Source organism: Sciurus vulgaris (assembly GCF_902686455.1).
Source record: "Sciurus vulgaris genome assembly, contig: HiC_scaffold_647_arrow_ctg1, whole genome shotgun sequence".
Classification (NCBI taxonomy): Eukaryota; Metazoa; Chordata; class Mammalia; order Rodentia; family Sciuridae; genus Sciurus; species Sciurus vulgaris.
The window spans coordinates 100,255-120,098 of NW_027632378.1; the positions used below are offsets into that span (position 1 = coordinate 100,255).

General features: G+C 38.2%; 1 long non-coding RNA gene across 1 annotated transcript; it reads right to left on the reverse strand.

Moving 5' to 3' along the window:
• Nucleotides 1-5,845: 5,845 nt before the first annotated feature.
• Nucleotides 5,846-11,820, reverse strand: LOC306652893. Its single transcript, XR_013761571.1, has 3 exons — nucleotides 10,419-11,820; nucleotides 9,943-10,069; nucleotides 5,846-6,244 (listed from the first exon to the last, which is right to left on the reverse strand). It is a non-coding gene; the product is annotated as an uncharacterized lncRNA (long non-coding RNA).
• Nucleotides 11,821-19,844: the final 8,024 nt, after the last annotated feature.

Below are 19,844 nucleotides of genomic sequence, written 5' to 3' on the forward strand. Positions count from 1 at the left end.
TTAATTTTTAAATTATCTTAGCCATGAATATATGAAACATAAGCATTATTTCTGAATATTTCTGAATTACTTCTTGAGTATTCAGTATATACTATCCACTGGAGGATGATTTGTACATGGGAAACAGGAAGACTGGTAATGCTTTTGTGAGGCAACAAAATGTCTATTTTAAATATACTGAAGCAAAAGTACTTGCCAGGTTTATCTTCAAATTTAAGATTAAAATAAATATTTTACAAATGAATATGACAATTGGGAGCTATTAAACATTACCCCCAAAAGGATGCTATATGGACACAATGAATTTGTCCCCATTCCCTGAATTGATATATTGTAGCCCTACTGACCAGTGGGATATTATTTGGATGTATGACCTTTAAGAGGTGATTAGGTTTAGTTCATAAGGGCAGCTTTATAGGAACAGAGATGTGACATATCTGTCACTTTCTTAGCTATGTGTGGATGCTGAAAGTAGACAGTATATACAAATTAGGATGAGGACATTTGCTAGATAAAAATAAGGCCTGCACTTTGATCTCCAACTATCCATCTTCCAGAACTGTTAGATATAAATGTTTATTCTTTAAGCCAACCAGTCATGGTATTCTGTGATAGCAGCCCTGGCTAAGCCAAGGGACAATAATAATATTAATATTTTTCCCTGTCATAAAGCAAGCTTTTGGTCTTTGATGATAAAATCCAAACCATAGCAATGACTTGAGTCCTAGATTTTTTTGATTTGTACCTACCTATTTAACCCAAGAATGTGAAAGTAAATAAATAGTAATCACATGAATATTTTATTGTAGTAATTAAAAAAACAGCTATTTCACATAACAAAAATCCTTATGTTATTTTTCATACTATTTATTTAAAAAAGTAAATTTGCATCTTACTTACAGAAGAATTTAATAAACAGATCATTTTCTATTTAATGGTAATGTTCTCAAGTAGAAAGTTTTCCTAGCTATTTAAGACTACTTTTTTTCAGATTTTTGGGGGGTTACAATTCATCAAAATATATTTTACAGCTTGACTTTGTACCATCATATATGTCTTGCACTTGAAAGCAGTAATACCTTTCTATCCAGTTTCCTGTGATTCTAGGAAAATGCTATAAGCAGGGAATTTCTACTCAGAGTTCCTTCATAAATGGCTACTATAGCCAAATCCTTCAGTTTTGGAACATTTTAAAAGTTGATAGCAAATTCATTTAACATAAAATTCAACAATTTTAACAATTTTAAAGGATATGATTACCCAGTTTTTATGTTCTATGTGAACTTGAGAAGAATATATATTCTGGTATTTTTGGATAAAGTATAAATGTCCCTCAATTTTTGATGGGGTTATTTCCCAATAATCCATTCATAAGTTGAAAATATCATAAGTAAAAATGCATTTAATACAGCTAATGTACTTAACATCATAACTTTGTCTAGCTATCTTTTTTTTGGTAATGGGAATAGTACCCAGGTTTGCTTAAACACTTGAGTTACATCCTTAGCCCTTTTTATTTTAATTTTTTAAAATTTTGAGACAGGGTCTTGCTATGTTGCTAAGGTTGGTCCAGAACTTGTGATCTTCCCGCCTCAGTCTGCTGAGTACCAAGATTACAGGCCTGTGACACTGTACCCAGCTTTGTCTCACTATCTTAAATGTATGAAGAACACATATATTAGCCTATAGTTCAGCAAAACCATCTAATAAAAACCTTTATTTATAATAAGGTATTGACTATCTCATGCAATTCATTGAATATTGTGCTGAAGGTGAAAAAACAGAATGATTGTATGCTTTTGGACTATCATATATTCAATTGAGAGGTCAAACTATTGTAATTTAGGAATGATCTGTGTTCAGTGGATAGTTGTCAATGATATCCAGTCAATTGATGATATTGTTGAATTCCACTGTGTCCTTACTGATTTTCTGCCTTATGGGTTTGTCCATATCTGATAAATAAGTTGATGTCTCCAGCCATAATAGTGGATTCATCTGTTTTCCTTATAATAGCATCTGTCCTTTCCTCACATATTTTGAAAATCTTTTCGTTAGTGGCATAAACAGTAAGGATTGTTATGCCTTTTTGGAGAACTGACCCCTTTATAACTATGTAATATCTCTCTTAATCCCTTATAACTTCTTTACTCTGAAGTCTGCCCTGTCTTAAATTAATCTTCTAATGTTTTCTTTTGATTATAGTTAGCATGATATCTTTTTCCATTCCTTTTAATCTAGGTGTTTTTACATGTATAGTGGGTTTCATGTAGACAACATATGATGGAATCCAGACATTTGATGCACTTTTACTTGGTATGCATATACCATTGATATTTAAAGTGATTATGGATAAAGTTGGATGAATATCACTCTGTGTTACTGTTCTATTTGTTGCTGTTGGTCTTTGTTCCAATTTTTCTCTTCTAATTATTTTGTGTCTTATTGGAATTAACTTACCATTTACATGATTCCATTTTCTCTCATCTTAGCATTCCAGTTATATTTTTAACATTTTTCTAGTGCTTGCCTAAGAAAATTTGCAATATATATTTATAACAAATGCAAATCTATTGTCTAATAACACAATACCACTTTAAATATAATGCAATTACTCTACAAGCAAATAATCCCAATTCCTCCTTCCTGTCCCTTGTGTCATTTATTTCACTTATACAAAAGTGTGGGGGGGCATATATATATATATATATATATATATATGTTATTATTTTGAACACGTGTCTCTTAGATCAATTAAGAATAAAAAATTAACATTTTGTTTTTCTTCACAACTCCTCTAATATTCTTTCTTTATGTACATCCGATTTTCTGACCTAAAGTAATTTCTTTCTAAAGAAATTATTTTAATATTTATATGAGGCAAATCTACTGGCAATAGATTCCCTAAATTTTTCTTTGTCTGAGAAAGTCTTCATGCTTCCTTCACTTTTGTGGGATTATTTCACAGGGTACAGGATTCTGTATTGGTGGCTTTTGCCATTACACACTTAAGCATTCCACTCTATTCTCTTCTTTTTTGCATGGCTTTCTGAAGAGGGGTAAGATATAATTCCTGCACTATAGGTAGTGGATGTTTTTTCCCCTCTGGATATTTTTTGTCTTTTTCTTACTACAGATTGAACCAGAGGTACTTTACTACCAGAGAGATACATACCCAGTCCTTTTCATTTTTGTATTTTGAGACACAATATCATCAAGTTGCTTAGGGTCTGGCTAAGTTGCTGAGGCTTTGAACTTGCAATCCTCCTATCTCAGCCTCCTGGGCAGAGAATTTTCACCTGGGATTACAGGTGTGAACCACTTCACAGACCAAGCCCCACTTCTTGAACAATGTACCTGATTAGATATTCCACATTTGTTGCATAGTAAGTAATATGGTGCATCTGCTCATGAGCTTTCTCTAGTCTTCATTTAATCTCTGTGTTAACTACTCAATGAAACATCTATAAATTCAAAGTTTTCTGTAACACCTGGTATTGTAATCTGCACATGTATCATTCACATTTTAGAGGGGTTGTAGAATGATGATGATGATGATGAGTAATACAAGATGCCATATTAGGGCATATAATTAATAACCTGTTTGCTCTATATCATACAAAAAAACAAGTAGTAGATCCCAGGGTCATACCCAGGGCCTCTTACCCCAAAGGCCAGGATGCTAACCACTTTTTCTATACCCTCATTCTGTGTTAGATCAAAAGACAACAAAGGGAAATGACTCACTTGAGGTGTTATGGTCAGTAGATGGCCGTGGAATCCAGGATGCAGGCTGGATGACTCCATCATCAGTCTAGCTAACCCATTATTATTCTTTGCTCTTTTGTAATATTTCTTTTTCCTGGAATTCAACAAGAAATTCCTTTAACCATGACACACTAGAAAGAAAACAAGAGTGAAGAAAGTACATGGAATCTAAAGAATGAGGACCAGCATTGGATACTTTTTAAAACTTTTAGTTGCATATGTACACAATACTTTATTTTTATGTGGTGCTGAGGATCGAACCCAGTTCCTCACATGTGCTAGGCAAGCAGTCTAAACTAAACTATGACCCCAGCCCCAGCATTTGCTTCTTGTGCTACATTCCAGATGTTCTATGTTTCAAATCTACTCTTCTGTAGGATACAGGTAGGCTGTTTCTCTTAGAATCACTAATTCCTCTTCTAAGAATCTATCCCAATGATACAAGTAAAATTCAAACAGGCATAAGCATAAGTTCTTTCCTAGCAAAACAAATCAGAACAGCAGAAAACTAGAAATAAGACAAATGTCCACCAAGAAGGGATTGACTAAATAATCTAAGGTACATCTACATCCTAGAGTGCTATATAGGTATAATAAGCCATTAAGACTCCCTTTCTCCTCTATTACACACTGATCTTTATATTGCCAAATAAGAAACCAAGGCTCAGAAAAATGTGTAGGACAGGTGCGTCCAATCTTGAAAACACTGGCTCTTTAACATGATTATATTTATATGAAATTAAAATTCAGTTTGATTCTATATTTAGAAGACCCAAAAACACTACACCAGAAAGACTCTAGAACTCATAAACCAAATCTAGTCTTTGGTTTTGTAAGACTACTGATGGTAAGGAGTCTAACTGGTCTTGCATGACCCCTATTGATTTGGCTATTTTGTGTCATCTGCCATACCCCAGGATAGTTGATTATAGAAAGTGGCTAATGAGGTAATTCTTGCCATTCCTGTTAGTATTCCAGCTGTAATTCCCAGACCAACTAGCAATGGAATGAACTGGATGGCTCTTTTGTTTGGGTATGTGCTGGCAGAAGTACAATGAGGGTTTGGTTGTTGCGGACTATGTCTATTTGTGGGGTGAGGAAAGTCAAGGCACAGGTCCCTTTCCATCCAGTTGTAAGCATACATAAGCATCTATTCCACATACAAAGACAAGGCCTGGGTGAGGACAACACCACATTGTGTTGGGCCATTTAAGATCATTAGCCCATTTGTCTTCAATAGTTTGGATGCACTGGTCATCAGACTTCCCACTGGGATCATTTGAAATGAGTCTTTTTGATATTTACTGGTAATGCATTTGGGAGCTTTTTGAGACAGTACCACTCCTTGCAGAATAGGTCTCATTAGAGAAGGGTGTCTGTGAGCCTTTGCCAATCAAATTTGTTAGAAGTGCTGGTGTGGCCAGGTACTGGGGGGAGCCGCCACCGGTAAGCAGAGCCACCAGTCTTTTGCTAAATAGGGGTTTAGATCATTGAGAAGGCAGTAAGTTGTGTTTAGGATCTGATATAGCTAGTGTTTAAATCATGTGACTTTCTTGATTGGAATCTAGGTAGGGGCCAATGACCTGGTTCAGCTTCCCAAGAGGTGGGGCTTGAAACCTTAGGGCATTCTTGGTCAGGGAATCCCCAATATTCTTGAATTATTGTTTCCTGTCCAATGTATCTTCCTATCTTTGTGACAGGGAAAGGCTTTTCTGCCAGGTAGCATTTATTTAGCATTTGAGGGTAAATAGAGGTACAAAGGCTGTCATCTCCTTTGTGTGAGGAAGCAGAACCTGGGGAATAGGAACAGGTGGGAGAACATATTCCTCAGGAGGAAGTGCAACATAGTAGATAGGGCATGTTGTTGCTATTGCATAGGTTTTTCTATCATGGAGGCAGAAACTATGAGGGCCTGCTTTGGCATACGCATCAAACTGACTGTTCCAGGAGGGAAAAGGCTATCGTTGACAGGAACAAAGTAGAAAAAAAAAAGGGCTGTGACCCATTGTCCCAGAACTTAATAAGACACAAGTTATTATACGAAGCAGCAGATTCTCCCTAATAGGCTTATCAAACTTAAGTAAAATATGGCTAAAGCAACCCTCTGTATTTGATTCCAGTCATTTGGGGATGTTGCGGTCAGACCTATGGAAAACAGCAAGGCAATTAATGTCATTAGTCTCAGTGCAGCAGGGTGACATTGTGACCACTGCCCTCATTTGTCCCCCATTGAATTCCTTATGCTTCTGCTGTATGTTGTCCAGTCAGCCTCCAGGTGACTGGAACAGGGCTGTCATTTCCTCAGGTGTTGTTAGTAGACAGGTTGGTGTCTGGGGAAGCTGGGGCAGAGCTGTAACAAGGCAGCCTCCAGAGTGTCAGAGTGAGTTTCCAAGTTTGGCCTCACATATCCATGTAGGGGATTTCTCAGTAGCAGCTGCCTTTTTAACTTGAGAGTGGTGTATCCATGGGCCTAATCCTGTAAATTTAATAGCAGTGGTAGAGGTTAATATGACAATATGGGGTTCCCCCCCCCCAGGTAGGCTGAAGTGGCTTTTCCCAGTTTTTAATCCATACAGAGTCTCTGGGCTAATGTGGTTGTAATTGTTTCCCAAGTGAGAGGGAGGCCCTCTCCTGGATACTTCAAGATATCTGGTAAAGGGTTATTCCTAGAGCCTGGAGCTGCTGGGACATACTAATCTCACCTCTCTGATGGGGATTGTCCAAACAAGGTCTCAAGTGGGGAAAAGCCTATGCTTCAAGGTGTGCAGTAGACCTGGAGGAGAACCATAGGGAGGAGATCTACAGATGATACCCCTGTTTCTTGACAGAATTTAGCTAGGGTGGTCTTTAGGGTTCATACATTCGACTTTCCCTGAACCCTGTGGTCTGTAGACAGCGTGCAACTTCCATTTGATTCCCAATATTCAGCTGAGGCTCTGGATGACTCCACAGACTAAGGCAGGTCCGTTATCTGACCCGATGCACAGGAGCAAGCCATAGCTGGGGATGATTTCTTTTAACAGAGCTTTAGTCACTTCTCAGGCCCATTTTGTCCAGGTGGGTATGGCCTCCACCTATCCTGAGTAGGTGCACAGCATTATCAACAGGTATTGGTATCCTCTATTTGGTCTGACTTCCATGAAGTCAACCTCTGTGTCTTCAAAAGGTAAATTTCCAATGGCCTGGACCCCTGGAGGCTGAGCTGCCTGCTGGTCAGCATTATTTTTGGCACAAGTCACACACCTCTGATTGACTTGGTTGCATACAGTAGGAAGTATGGCTATGTAGTAGTACCTGCTAAGTAAAACGTCCAATTTAGTTTTTCCTAGGTGACCCATTTCATGATATTGATGTACCACCTAATAACCCAGACCTTGCAAGATGAAAACCCAGTGGTCTGGCGGTATCCACCATCCCTTGGATGTTTTGTCCTTCTATGGAGGCCCATTTCTGTTGTTCTTTGGTATAATTAGGGTAGTCCAGGAGGCTTGGGGCCAGCAGTATTTGGGTGGCCTGGACTGCCTTAGGGATGATATTGAGTAGCTTCTTTGACCACATGATTGGCCATTCTATTTCCTCATCTCACCTGGTTGGTCTATTTCTGGTGCCCACAGCAGTACATCACTGGCACCTGTGCTGGTTTCCAGACTGCCTCTATGAATCTGAGTATTTCTTCTTTTTGTTTTATTTCTTAACCCCTGACAGAAGTCTTCTTTCCTTATATATGGTCCCATGTACATGCAAAGTGGCAAAAGCATATTTTAGGTCAGTATAAATGTCGACTAACTGGTTAGAGGCATATTCTAAGGCCCTGATCAGGGCCCATAACTCTGCCTGTTGGACTGACCACCCCTGAGGCAGCATTCCTGCTTCCACCACATCACGCTGAGGTTAATGCATCTGTGGCCATTTTATGAAGCTACTCCTATCCATGAACAGGGTGAGATCTGGATTCTGGAGGTGCTGGCCATTCAGTCCAGGTCAGGCCAACTGGAATAAACTTTATATGTCAGGTCTTCACAGTTGAGATGTGGGAGGACCTGGTTCAGCTGGCAGGAAGGATGCAGGGTTTAGGGTGTGCCCAGTTTCCAATTTTACATGGGTGTTTGCACATAACAGCCCTTGGCAGTGGCCATCCAGTTGCTGGCCAGTCATCAGTGTCCCTTGCTGTCCATCAGGGAAATTACAGCATATGGAAATTTAACATTGATGTTCTCTCCAAGCATCAGCTTGTCAGCCTCCTGGACTAAGATCATGGTGGCTGCTAGAGCTCTTAGGCATGGGGACCATCCCATCACAACCAGGTCTGTTTATTTTGATAAATAAGCCACTGGCTGCTGCCAGGGTCCAAACTCTTGGGTGAGGACCCCAAGGGCAGTCCTGTTTTTCTCTGCTACAAAGAGGTTGAATGCCCTTGTTACATCAGGCAGTCTAAGAGCTGGTGCCAAGGTTAACTGCATCTTAATCGCCTGGAAATCATGTTCCTATTCAGTTCCCCAGCATAAGGAGTCATTTTCCAACCTTTGGTAGCTTCATTAAGTGGCTTAGCCAGCACTGAGTGCTGGGGGATCCAGATCTGACAAAAATCCAGTCACTCTAAGAACTATCATATTTCTCTTCTGGTGTTGGGCCTGAGGATAACAGATGGCTTGTTTTTCTTCAGGTCCTGAGGACTGATGGCCTGCTGTAATGAGGAACCCAAGATATTTTACTTATTGTTGGCAGGTTTGGGCCTTCTTCCAGGAGACTCTGTTACAGGCCCCCTGAAAAGAGGGTTTGTAGGGCTTCAGTTCCTGCCCAGCAGGTCTCTAGATTGGGGCTGGACAAGAGGTCATCTACATATGGTAGGAATTCAGATGGTCCCCAAGAAAGTCAGTTAGATACCTGCCTCGTGCCTCCCTGAATAGGGTCAGAGAATTCTTAAAGCCTTGGGGAAGCCAGGTCCAAGTACAGGAGTGTTCCAGGGAGAATGGCACTCGATCATGATCCTGGAATCTCTTGGTCTTTGGAGGTACTTCCTTATTCCAAAGACTGATTGGAAAGCAGCAAGTGACACTTGAACAAGAGAATTCCAAACTTTATTCATGTTGTCGGACCCAGAGAAGAACAAACTCCAAAATCTGAGCCCCAATCTACAGTTTCTCAAAACATTTATAGGCTATGTGGTGCAATAAAATTTCTGATCTACGTGATTGAAGGCTCTGCATGGGGTTTCAAGTGGGAAGCAGTTTACAGAAGAAAAAAAAATAAGAGAAACTGGCTCTTTTCATAGGTCTGCCATAAATCTCTAGTCTTGTGTTTGAAAGCTTCACACAGGGGTGTTTACATTTCTAAAGGGTAAAGTCAGGCTCTTAGAGACAGTGATTTACAATCCAAAAGGTAGGGACTATGGCAAATTATGTTTCCTGAAGAAAGACTGATAGAAGGGGAGGAGAACTGACCCTTTCCCCAGGTGTTTGTGTGTTTGTTTTTAACATAAAGTTCTTGTAACTTCATTTTACAATCAGGTCTGTTTTTGCCATCTCAGCTCCTGCCTGGCTCAACTGCTAGGCCAGAACCTAGGAAATGTCCATCTATAAATATTAACACCTCAAACCAAAGTTTGCCTATTTCTCCCTCTGGAGATGACCCACATTCTCCCTTGATTATGTATTTACGTTTATAAATAAACCTCTGTCCATGCATGTGCTGAAATTTTTTCAGTCACATAGGTTAAGAATCCTGCTAGTCCTGAGTCAAGATTCCCATTCTTATGGAAACTCCTTGGACATGTCTTCAGAGACATGTCTTCTCCTGTGACACTACCACTTAACTATACCCACAACCTCTTTATTTTTATTTTGATATGAGGGTTTCATTAAGGTGCCCAGGCTGGTCTTAAACTTGCGATCCTCCTGCCTCCATCTCGCAGGCAGCTAGGATTAGAGGCATGCACCAGCAAGCCAAGCTTAAGTTTCATCAATTTAGTCCCTACCATGCAGTCCTCTGGAATACCTGCAGTATTCCTGTTAAGGTAGCTACTAGACAGTGTCCTGGTTCTTCCATCCACCTGAGACTTCAGGTTACATTCTAACAAGGATCACAACTCAACTCCAGAGTATTCCTCATGTCCAAGAATGATGGGAATTGTTATAGTGTTGAATAGACAAGGATGGTGGAAGGGAAGTGACATACCTCTGTGTCCCTATGTCCTCATCACTCGTTTCAGTAACCCATCCAACAAATTCCATACCAAACTTGGTTCTTCTCTACGAGCTCCTGGTTCTGGTGTACAATATTCACACTCTTCTCTGATGTTACACTAGAACAGAGAGAAAGGGGAAAGAAAGCACATGGAATAAGGAGGAAAGTACAAGAATGGAAATCACATGAAACACGGGATGGGGTGGTGAGAGCCTGCCTGTCCAGTCAACTGAAAGCTGCACAATGATGCTTTTCCTCTTCCCAGTTCCATCGCACAACACACACACACACACACACACACACACACACAGTAGTGACAAAGACACACACAATGGAAAAGTCACCTAATCTGTTTACTGTTCTGTTTACATGTCCAAATATCCTCTTTGCAGTCATGTAATTATTGCTGATGTCAAAGGCAGCACACTGATACAAAGAAGAAGGCAAAGGTGGAAGGGAGAACTCACATTTCTTAAGGGCCTGCTAGATGCCACACACTGTGGATTATTTTCAGATTTTCTCTTTTCCAATCCTCAAAGCAGTGTTGTGAGGTGGGCATCAGTATTCCTTTCTACAGATGGAGAGATGGTCAGGTTCAGAGAGCAAAATACATACTCAAGAAATTTGAGAGAGATGTCAATCAACACTGAGGTCAACTTAAAGGGCCTTCGCTGGATAACTCTGGGAAAAATTGAATATTAAAACATATAAGGATAGTAAGAGAGGGTAATGCTTTGAGAAAAATGGTAAATTCTCAACCCACTGACAAATAAGTACATGAATAAGTATGGGGGATGAGAAAGCACTACACTCAAATATCAACTAATAATTCCATAAATATAATACTTGACAGCCACCAGAATAATAAATAAATAATCCAGGTAAGTATCAGAGATGGATGTTCAGTGTGTACCAAATGCCACAGCAGTCCCTGAGTCACCATGGTAACCATGCTGACCAAGCAAAGATGGGTACAAGCCAACAAAAACCACTCCAGTCTTGTACCTAATGTGTGCTAGGATGTGAATAGAACCAAGAGGGCCATATACTTCACCTCAAGTATCATTGAAAACAAACATTCCTAGCAACTTCATGGACATATACAGATACACATGGACTCATAAACACACATCCACATGCATACATGCCGTCTCCTCTTATCTCCCCACACAGGAACTCACTAAGATGGATTTACCCAGAGATAAAGAATTAAAACCACACATTACAACAGATTCACTTCTAAATGTATGCATAAATATGAAAGTTATTGAGCAATGTGCTTTTAGTGTGATTTTTCTTAAGATGAATTACAAAGTTGTTTCAAGGACTTTTTCCCCACTAATTGCAATATATTACCAATGACTTCTATAAGCAGACCTGGAAATACTGGCAAAACCTGTTAAGCATCACATACCTTTTCTATGCTCTACTAGCCTACACTTTCAACCATCCACATTCCTCATAAGTAGAATTAAACACTTGGATGCTGACTGTTCATTGACAGTATCATAATTAGGAACTGTACTTAAAAATAATGTCATGTATAGCAGCATCAAAACTATGAAATATTTCTAGACATACTGACACAGACCTGTAATTCCATGTACTCAGCAGGAGGATGGCAAGTTCAATCCAGCCTCAGCAATTTCACAATACCCTGCTTCAAAATAAAAATAAATAATATAAAAAGGTCTGGGGATGTAGTTCAGTGGTAGAGTTCTCATGGGTTCAATTCCTTATCCCAGAAGGAATGAAATATTATGAAAAATTGGTATTATTTTTGAAAATACTGAATTCTTTTCCTTTACATTTTAACTAACACTTGATAACATCCTGGCTTCTTTAAAAATTCATCATAGACCTTGGCAGGGTGGCAAACATCTGTAATCCCAGCAACTTGGGAGGCTCAGACAGGAAAATTATAAGTTCCAGGCCAGCCTCAATAACTTAGTTAGGCCCTAAGCAACTTAGTGAAAACCTGTCTCAAAATAAAATAAAAATAAATAAAAATGGCTGTGGATATGGATCAATGCTAAGGCACCCCTGGGTTAAATATGTAGTACTGATGGAGAAAACATAGTGACCATGAAAGAATACATGGTCATATTACAATCTCAAGTTGAAGGAAGACCGTCCAATCAGCTGCATATTTCAACATCAATCTGAGAAAGACATGGGAATCACTATTACTAAGTGGTTTTGATTACTGAGGGTTCCATAATCTTGTGGATGAGACACTTGCCCTACCTTTACATGAAAAGTAGGTCCAGGATACTTTGACAAGGACACCACACTAGATGGTTCCACATCTCCTTCACTAGACAGTGGACCACAGAGTCCCAAATCTGGAAGGAGACAGTGGCTCAGAGACCAATGGCATTGGTACAACTGGGTAGTGATCATAACAACCAGAGGTACAATGGGCTTCTCAGCAAGACCTTTTCCTTCTTTACTCATTTCTCATCCTCTAACAACAAATTTGTAAAGGTATAAGAAGTGGGTTGAGATTATACCAGATGAGTCTGGACCAAACTATCACACTAGAGATTCTGTCAAAAAGACTAGGTGACCAAGCTGAAAGGGTTCCTACTGGACAAATATTTCATTATCAAATGAAAAAAAATGAATGAACATAATGGATTAAAACACATCAAACATATAAGCATCTATTAGTCAATGATGTCACTGGTAATAAAAATCAAAACAAACAAAAGTTCACTGTTCAACTTTGGAGGACACCAGTGAAATAATACATTGTTATGAAATGTGGAAATACTGCAAAAAGAAAGCGTTCATCCTACCCTTCCTGTATACACCATATCTACCATACAGTCTTCTTTTATTAGATAATAACTAAATATATAATGGGTTCAATACAAATAATAGAGCTGGTGTGGTGGCACGTGCCTGTAGTCCCAGCAATTTGGGAGGCTGAGAAAGGAGGACCTCAATTCTGAAGCTAGCCTCAGAAGTTAGACTCTGCCTCAAAATTAAAATAAATGGGGCTGGGAGAGAGCTCAGTTGGTAGAGTGCTTGCCTTGTAAGCACAAGGACCTGGGTTCAATCCCCAGCACTAAAAAAAATAATTAAATATAAAAATGGCTAGACATATGACTCAGTGGTAGAGCACCCCTGGGTGCAATCCCCAGTACTGAAAATATATACACACACATGTATGTAGGTATATACATATACATATAATAAACACATAATAGATCATTAGAGGCATCTAATTAACTCTAAAGTGTAAATAAGGAGAGTGAAAAGGAAGATGAATACATGGGTGAATACAAGGATTAAATAAGAAATTAATTTTTTAAAATAATATCTATGGGTAAATGACAAAGATTAATAGAGGGTAGGCAGCAAAGGGTGTGGAAAAAGAATGGGAAGGAGGGGTACTGAGGTCTGAATTAGAATACGATATATTTCTTGGTTGTATAATCATTTCAGAACGAATTCTACCATCATGTATAACTAAAAAGAACCATTAAAAAAATGAAGCCAGGTGTGGTGACACATGCTTGTAATCCCAGCAGCTTGGGAGGCTAAGGCAGGAGGATTGCAAGTTTAAAGATAGCCTTAGCAACTTAGCAAGTCCCTAAAGCAACTTAGTGAGACCCCATCTGTAAATAAAATATACAAAAGGGTCAGGGATGTGGCTCAGTGGCTAAACACCCCTGGGTTCAATCCCCAGTACCAAAAATAAATAAAAATAATAAAGCATACCTCTATAAATTAAATTCTAAATCACAGCACTAAAAAAAAGTCTGAGATCAGCTGCCTTCTTCACATTAACTTTGAAGTTTGGTGAACCTTGAAGGACTTAGAATTTTAAGGAATCTCTCTTTGGAAGCCCTCATCCATCATGCAGAAACAACATTTCATCCTAATGCCCTCTCTCCTCTGTTCCCTCTGTCCTCTGCTCTGTTCCTCTCCCATCTCATCTCTGTAGCTCCCCTTTCCTCTTTTCTCCTCCTCCTTCTATCTCCCTTCCAAGTTCCAAAAAGTGCTTTGTAAAATCCCTGATAAAATTCTCTACTTCCCAATGACTCCTCATCCACTGCACTTGACTTCTGCCCCTAGGATTGCAATGAACATGCTCTCATCAAGGTCACAATCCACCTTTTTGTCTTTAGGTCCAGGTTTTGTGTAAAAACATACTCTTTGGCATAATGCTTATAATGATCTTCTAAATATGCATGCTTATGCAGACTACTTCCTTCACTAAACAACACATCTTTGACAGTTTCGCAGGCTCTGCGAAATATCTTCTCTTTCACAGAAGATATTCAGCTTTAGATCAGAAATATCCCTGAGGTAAATGTTAAGAGACATCATGTAGCAGGCCATCATGTAGCAGGTACTCATCCAAGTTGTTCTACTGCATAAATGTGTAGTCTTGGGCAACGTGCTTGTTCTCTGTCCCTCTGTTACTAATGCATAAAATGGAAATTTGCAATAGTATTCATATCATAAGAGTGCTGTGAACATCAAATACCTCAATATCTAAAAACACTTCACACAAAATGTATTCTAGCCAATTTGTTTCTTTTTCAAGTATGGCATTTCAGGTAAATGGATAGAGTTGGAGAATATCATGCTAAGAATAATAAGCTAATCCCAAAAAACCAAAGGCCGAATGATTTCTCTGATAAGTGGATGATGATACATAATGGGAGGAGGGGGTAAGTGAAGAATTGAGGAACTTTAGATTGTGTAAAGGGAAATGAGGGGTGGGGGGCAGGAAAGATAATGGAATGAGACAAACATCATTACCCTATGTACATGTATGAATACATAAACGGTGTGACTCTACAGAGAAGTGAAAGTTGTATCCCATTTGTGTACAATGACTCAAAAAATGATACTAATAAATTTTTAAAATATTTATGGTTTAGAAGAGGCTTTTAAAGTTATCTTTTGAGCAAGATTCTTTCAGTAATATTAAATAACTAATAATATTTTTATTTTTGTATCTGTATACATGCTTTTACTATTAATAAAATAATAATTTATATGGAATAACAAAAAAACTATATTAGACCTTAGTGTTTCTACTATTCCTATGGTATAGTCTGATATTTATCCATAAACAATGACCTTTGCAGTCTGTTGTTAGGAAATGAGCAGATTACAAAGGTAAATGGAGAATGAGATTTTATCTTTTGTGCCCAATTCTATGAAGGCATGCATAGATGCATAAATGTATAAATATCAGCACAACAAAATTTCAAAAAGAACATATTGCAAATGATAACATTGACAATGATTTTATTTGGATTTTTAGTATGGCAGAAAATTGGGTTTTTCTCTTTTTTGTTACCTATTTGTAGGTATAATAGAGACCTATTTGTTTTATAATAATATAAAGGAATAGCAGGAAATTTGTCTTTCTCACAGAAGATATTCAGCTTTAGATCAGAAATATCCCTGAGGTAAATGTTAAGAGACATGATGTTAGTAGAGCACTTCCACGGTGTGACAGAACATATTCATCTAAATCTCCAAACAACAAAGATTACTATCAATATTTTAAAATCTACCAGTTTAATGGGGGGAACCATGATAATATTGTGTTATTTTGAATTGCTGATTCAAAGAGGCATTACATGTCTTATATGGGTCAGTAGCCCTGGGTTAAATCCCTAGCACTGCAATAATAAATTAGCTAATTCTAATTAAATGTGATCAACTCTTTTAAAAATGTGACTGAAAAATCCAGATTGTGTTACTGCTCCCTACAACATACAAATTGAGCAAATGGGAGTGTTCATTTTATTTACTTATTTATTTAGTATTAGAGAATGAACCCAGGCTGCTTTACCACTGAGCTACATCCCTAGTCATTTTAGTTTTATTCTGAAACAGGGTCATGATCAGTTGATAAAAGTCTCTAAGTTGCTGAGGGTGGCCTCACACTTGCAATCCTCCTGCCTTGAGCTCCCAAGTCACTGGGAATAGAGTTCTGTGCCACTATGCCTGTCTGATAGTTAGAAGCTCTAAATAAGAATACATACATAAGGAGGCATATGTGTGTATAGGGAAATACATGTACCCATTACATACACACACACATACACTCTCTCTCTCTCTCTCTCTCTCTCTCTCTCTCTCTCTCTCTCTCTCTCTCTCTCTCTCTCTCACATATGCATACATACAGGATACAGGTCATACTATGGAAATATGAATATGTATTTATTCTCATGTTTCTTCCTTTGTCATTTCCATCAGTTTCTTAGGCTTCTATGTATAAGACCTACAACAAAATAAGACATTTTATCATGTATAACTAAAAAGAGCCAATTAAAACAAAAGACCATTTTTCATGAAGTAATATCAACATAAACAATAGAATTATAAAGAATGTATTAAAAATGAAAAACCCAAATACTTGCTGTGATTTTCTTCCCCTGTGTATGAAGGTGGCTAGTGAAATCAGAAAAGACTTCAAATGAGTTTCAACTGTATACATGATGTTTTATTTCCTATTATGAATATATAGAAATCTGTAATATACATTCTATGATTTTGTGTACATCTAAAATATCTTATAACAACTGCTGTTTTATGAGCGTTAATTCTGGTTTTAAAAATTATCATGCTAATTTGGAAATTTTAAAGAAAACATAGGAAAGAGCAGAAATATATATCTAATTGATCAGTAAACCTCCCTACCATTACTTTTTTTTGGTATGAGGGATTGAACCCAGGAGTGTTTAACCACTGAGCCACATCTCCAGCCCTTTTTAAAAATATTTTATTTGGAGATAGGGTCTCACTAGTTTGCTTTGGGCCTCGCAAGTTGGTGAGGCTGGCTTTGAACACACAATCCTCCTGCCTTAGCCTTCCAAGTCATTGGCATTGGAGGCATGTTCCACTGCACTCAGCTCCATTAATTTTTGAAGTATCACATTTGTTCTTTTCTTGCCATATATTCTCTATATACACATATACTGCATATGTTGTATATATATATATATATCATGTGAAATTCATATTCTTAAGACTCGTTTTTAGCTAAAAATAATTAATCTAGTCCATGTCCCTATCCACTAGTCCTGTATTGATTACCCTTCTGTGTTAGACCAGATGCCTAAAGGGAACCGGCTTATCTAAGCTCAGTAAGAAAACTACTTCTCATATCAAACTAGATGGAAAATTCTTAAAAAACTGGAAGGCTATTATAAAAGTCATATGGAAATACAAAGAACCTAGAGACTCTGAAGGCAAACTTTGAAAAAGAAATAGCAGAGAACAATGCTACCTGATTTCAAAACTTTTTATATACTTACAGTAATCAAGACAGCAGGTTTTTAAAATAAAGTTAGACAAGTTTATCAAAGGAACAGAAAAGAGAATACACCCATGCCTGTAGGTGTGATTTTATAACTGATTTTTCACAGTGATGCAAATGCAACTTAGTAGTGAAAGGATGATCTTTTCAACAAAGGGTGCTGGGACAAGTGGATATCCACATGCACAAGTATAAACTGTGATCCAAATATCATACCACATGCAAAAATCAACTCAAATGAATGATCTGAACATAAAAACTAAATCTATAAACTTCTAGCAAAAAACACAAAGGAAATTCCTTATGAGTGTGGATCAGATGGGGATTTCTTAGCTGAGACACCACAAACTTTATCCACATTTGAAAAACTTAACAACTTGGAATTCCTCAAAGTTAAAATCTTCAGCTCTGCTGGGCTTCGTGGCAAAAGCCTGTAATCACAGTTACTCCACAAACTTTATCCACATTTGAAAAACTTAACAACTTGGAATTCCTCAAAGTTAAAATCTTCAGCTCTGCTGGGCTTCGTGGCAAAAGCCTGTAATCACAGTTACTCCACAAACTTTATCCACATTTGAAAAACTTAACAACTTGGAATTCCTCAAAGTTAAAATCTTCAGCTCTGCTGGGCTTGGTGGCAAAAGCCTGTAATCACAGTTACTCGGGAGACCAAGAAAGGAGGTCTGCAAATTTTAGGCCAAACTCAGAACTTAGCAAGGCCCTAAGCAACTTAGCAAGACGCCATCACCAAACAGAAGTAATAAGTGTCTCAAAAATCTAAAAAAAAGTAAAATAAAAGTAATTACTAAAAATGAAAAATCCTGTCTTAATACCTCATACAAGCAGAGAGCAAACAAAATAAAAAACTGGGACTGGGTTATACCTCAGTGATACATCACAGGCTGAGAATGCATGAGGCCCTGGGTTCAATACATGCCATCACTAAATAAAATAGATGACTTACTAAAGTACAGTGCAATTTCATATTTTATTTATGTGTGTATGAACAATACAACAGTATTGAGAACAAATTAACAAATATATTAACCATATAAAAATGTAAAAGGATATAAAAGCAATTAAAAGAACAACACTTTCAGGCTGCCTATTGAAGTAAAATTCCAAACTAATGCTTTTCAAGCATATACCTAAAACAAAAAAGCCTTTAAATGCCACATTAAGGAAAGCACAGTAGTGCTGACCTATAATGCCCAGGATGTGGGAGACTGAAGCATGAAGGTTGTAAGTTCAAGGCAAGTTCTGGCAATTATAAAGGGCAATGGTAGAGGGAATTTATTGATGAGGCCATTGGAAAGAGTTGGTCATGCAGGCATTCATCACTTTACAGGGCAGAAACTAGCTGTGTGTGTGTGCATGAATCAATAAATGAAGGGGAAATATATATCCTGGGATATGGGGGTATACATTTTCACCATATTCTAAATAATGATATGAATAACACCTCTGGGGACACTTAGTTACTTTATCTTGAAGCTTTTATCTTTTCACTTACAAGATAATACACAATGGAGGACCCAGTGCATTATTTCAGAGCCTTGTTTGTCCTCCTGGGAGGCCCACTCTCCATTCCACTCAGGCTAACCTCCCTCCAACCTTTTTAACACACCCCCATGAGACTTGACACGGCACCTGATTCAGCTTCACTGAGGAGTATCTAACAACACCATTGAGGCCTTCCTCTATGCTTTAGTAAGGTTATTCTACAGAGGTCACCAATACTTCCACAACGACCAGGACCTAGACCAGTGGTTACTCTGACCTCTCTACTTCCTGTGCTACTGAGTCCAAACAGGTGAAGGCAATTCACTATTCTTCTGCCATGCCAGGTTTGTCTCTATTAAAAAGTTATAATTGTCACTCTGATGAAGTAAGGTGACTAGGGCAATGGCAATATGAATACTGGTTTCCCAAATAAGCAGTGCCTATGTTTGGTCCCTTGTGTTCTTACTTTTCACTAAGAGAAAACACTTCCACTCTTCAGAATACCAACTGAGGAAAGCAGACTAATTAGAGAGACTAGGCAACTAGTTACAGGCCCTCATAAGTCCTGCCCATGGCACCAGAGCCAGATCTCTGAAGAGTCTCTGATAAGTCAGGTCTTCCTCCTCCTTATATCAAGGTGACTCTACAGAAGTCACCAGAGCATCCAAAATGTTCTAGATCTGGTAAAATAATTACTGTGACCTCTCCACCACCTCAGCTACTGGAGTTGAGAAAAGGGACAAGAGCTCAGGGAACACTGTATGACTGAAGGCAGGAGAAGGACTCACCCTAGGTGGAACAGGCAGTGGGCCCAGGAGATCTTTTAACTCTTGCTTCAGTGTCCCTCCCTGCAAATCCACTGTCATCTCCTCCTGGAACTTCAAGAAAGTAAAAGAGACCCAGGTCACATGTATGGCTAGTGTGAACACAGAAGTCCTCAACAGAGTACAAGAAAAGAACAATTATTTGGAATTCTGCAGAAATTGTGAGGACTTTTCCACTGCCCCAGAATTATTCTACATAGAACAGAGATGACATATTTTTACATAATGTATATTAATGTATATTCTTCCCTTCTTATATTCCCAAATAC